This window comes from Triticum dicoccoides, chromosome 1A (assembly GCF_002162155.2).
Source record: "Triticum dicoccoides isolate Atlit2015 ecotype Zavitan chromosome 1A, WEW_v2.0, whole genome shotgun sequence".
NCBI lineage: Eukaryota > Viridiplantae > Streptophyta > Magnoliopsida > Poales > Poaceae > Triticum > Triticum dicoccoides.
The window spans coordinates 80769902-80773866 of record NC_041380.1 but is presented as its reverse complement, the minus strand read 5'-3'; positions in this window follow the sequence as shown (position 1 = coordinate 80773866).

Here is a 3965-nt window from a genome sequence, read left to right as displayed (position 1 = left end):
AGAAAGGAAACAATTACTGGCCAATAACAGTTGATGACACATTCGACAACAAAAAAGAAGCATATTCCTTGTCCTAAGGGAAGATAACAACACGTTTGTGTTTGTCTAAATTGTTGTGAGGACGAGAATGCAATTTGGTAAGTACGCCGGACGAGCTACGTTTTGGGCAAAGAACTATGGAAGATCCACATGCAGCGACGTGGGAGAACGGGCAGTGGAGCAAGGCCGGAGGGGATACCTGGAGGTCGTCGGGATGTAACTAGGTGAGCGGCGGCAGGCGGAATCTGCGAGCAGGTGGCGTAGGCCCTGCCGCGCCGGAGCTTGGTCAGAGAGAACGGCGTGTACCGCAGATCGGGACGTGCTGCCTCGGCGACATCGAACGGAGAAACGATGCACTTCCTTCCTTTCCCCCGGCGGACGGGATAAGGCCGAATCAGTGACCAACGGTGAGAGAGAGAGAGGCCACCGCACTCCCTTTCCCCCGGCGGACGGGATGCGGCCGGATCGGTGACCAACGGTGAGAGAGAGAGGCCACCGCACTCCCTTTCCCCCGGCGGACGGGATGCGTCCGGATCAGTGACCAACGGTGAGAGAGAGAGAGAGGCCACCGGAGCCTTGTGTGAGATACTCTGAAGAGCGGACTACCTTTTCCTCCATAAAAATCGTTTTATATTCTATGTACGTGCCATTGAGCGCTATAACTTTATTTAAAAATAATGCGGCAACGCGTCAAGTCGTTCGTGCACGCGTGGTACACGACCTCCCTAGGTAAACAACCACTACAGGCGTTCAAATTAGCACGTGGGCTGCCATTTCGTAAAGAAATGAGCTCCACCGTGTACCCGCGCGGGTGTGGCTGGGCACGAAGCGTGAGTACATGCACGGTGCACCTATTCTCTTCTTGTATACGTACACCACCTACGTGGGGTTGTGTGAGAGAGATACAAACCTAGAGAGATATAGTGTGTGGGTTCTTGAGAGTTTTTTGGGGGGGGGGGTCAATCAAAAAATTTAACATATGAAATGTGTGTGAAATAGAGTCCTGGATATAACATATATATAGAGGGGGCGATCCACGAGAAGAGAGTGGAGGTATCATCGGCTTGAGGTGTCTATAGAATCGAAGAGAGGGATGATGATGTGTGTGTGTGTGCGCGCGCGCGATCGATAAAGTGTGCCATCGAATTTGTGTGTGCCCACGTCAAAGATATAGAGTGCCTGGCCTACTGGAATGTGAGATGGGACATGTGCAGTTTGTCTCTATGGTATGGATACCTACCTGCAGCGCTCGACTATCGGTGTGTGGTGGGGGAAGAGGGAGGCCCAATTAACTATAGAGGTACAATGGCTGGTATATGTGTGGAGGAGGAGAGAGGCCTACCTCATGTATTAAGGAGATCGATCTTCCTCATGTATTAAGGGAGATTGATCGGCATCCATGCATATGTGCAGGAGATAAATAAGGTTGGGAGAGAGACAGAGCTAGAGTGTTGGAGGGGGTGGTAGTGGAGTTGCTTCTAACAAATGGTGGGATAGGCTTGCTAGACAAACAGAGGGCACACCCGCAATATCAATAAGAGAGGAGATGGCTGCTTGTTGTGTGTGCACGTGCGTGTGAGAGACAGGTCAGGAGGCATGCACGAATGATGAGGGGGACGATGTGGCTATGGTAAGCAGATGTAACTACATAGGAAGATCAATCGTCCTTTGTAAGAGAAAGGAGAGACATAACTTGTGAGGTACGTCGATCGATGGGGGGGTAGTTAAAGTCGATCTAGGTATATGTTGGGAGATCGATCGGTATACATGCATGTGTGTGTTAGAAGCAAATGAGGCACGAGGAGAAGGATATAGAGAGAGAGGGATGCATGTAGGAGGTGGTACGAGAGGCATACTATATCGAGGGGGAGGAGTGTGCGAGTACGAGAACGATGAAAAGAGTGGTGGGAGTGAGGCATGGATGGTGACAAGAGAAGAGGGGAAGCTTGTGTTTGTGCTAGGCACACCTGGCTAGAGAGGCATATCGATCGATGTGTGCCATAAAGACGGAGTTGGGGGCCTACACACACCGTGGGTGAATGACCTAAAGTGAAAACACGAATTTGCGCGATGGAGCTAGAGAATGCTGAGGGAGGGTGAGAGGGATGCGGGCGTGTGCATGCACAAGAGAAAGTTAGCACTAGCTACAAAGATAAGACGGTTGTGTGGGTGTAAAAGACGAATAGAGATCATATATACTTCATTATAAAAAGCAAATTCGGATATTTGAATAATTTATCATAGTGTTTAAAACCGACGGATGTGTGAATATATATAACGGTGATAAACATGGTGTGGTTATGAACATGGTATACTACATTTAATATATTTTATCTCTACTCTTATAAAAAACGGAGTTGTTAATGATGGTGTGCCTACCATCCTGCATTATAGGCTGTCTGATTTATATCTGGCGGATAGCAAGGAAACTTTGATGGTTGAAGTTGGCAACAATCATGATTGTAGATTCTTATTGGAATAGAGAAACGAATTCAAATTTAGTTCGAATTGTAGCGGTAGTATAGACATTTGGAATGCACTAAAATGTTGGTATGAGTAGGTTACATGCATTATACAGGAAGCGGAAAATTTTAATTGGGCATAACATGGATTCATACTCCCTCCTTCCATCTACATAGGGCGTAATGAGATTTTTAAGACCGCCTTTGACTATTGACAAGATTAATAGTACATGACATGCACAATGTGAAAATTATATCATTGAAAGAACCTTTCACAGACGAATTTAACGGTGTGCTTTGTGTAAGTTGCATGTCATATATCATTGCTCTAATATTTGGTCAAAGTTAGCATCGAAAAACGCATTAGGCCCTATATAGATGGAAGGAGGGAGTAGCTTTGAATAGCATTTTTATAGTACAACGGGGCAAGACTCTCTCTTTGTGTGGTGTGAATAGTTTTATTTTTTTCGTTTTCTTTTTGGTTGAGGGAAGTGCGAATTGATTTGGTACGTACAAGTACAATAATACGACACGTTAGGCTTGTCCCTGAAATTCAACCCGCATCTTGTTATATCCCGAAAATTCAGATATCGTGCTCCCAAAACAGGCGCCTTCACAACCCGCGCCTTGCTATCCCGAAATAACAACACGCACGAAAACTCCCTCTAGCTTCCAAATCCCGACACGCGAAATCCCCCTTCTAACCCTAAGTCGAAAGTGTTGCTAGTTCAAATTGGTGGGGGGTACTTTTGTAACACACCCTACATTTTGGACAAGCGCGTTCCTAAGTCATGCTTCACCCCCTTTTCGCCATTCGAATTCCCAGGCCGCCATAACCTCTCCACTACAGCCGCGAAACCCCACCCTCCTCCGTCTGCCACGTCACCGCTGCCCAGCCGGAGCCTTTTCCCCGACGACGTCGTCCACCGCAACAGCTCGACATCCCTCGTCCACCTCCCCGGATGAGGATCCGTCATCCATCTCGCCATCCCGCCGGTTTAGCCGCCCCATCCTCCACCTCCAAGGAGCTGCTCCGATGATCGCCTCGTCTATCGCAGCTGCTCCATCCCCACATTGCCGCCTTAACCCGCTCCACCGGAACCGCAGCATCCTCACCGACTCCTCGGACGAAGCCGAGGCCTACTCGGCGCCACCAAAGAGGTTGTACACTCATCGCATTGCACCTTCTCCTTAACTCGACCTCCCGGCGCCGATGGTGCTCCATCCCGCACCCCCATGGAGCGGCTACCTTGAAGCCGGCGTCGCGGGCCACATCTCCACGGCCGCTCTCCCCCAGTGCGAGGCCCCTTCGGCGGCGGCGTCCATACCAGCCGGATTAGCTGTTGCTGCTCCGGCTCTCGCTCGATCGCTCGCTCGCCCAGCTGCTGCTACTGCTCTCCCCCTCGCTCGTGCTGCTGCTCTGCTCCGATTAAGCCACACTTCAGTCGACTGAATCGACTTTTC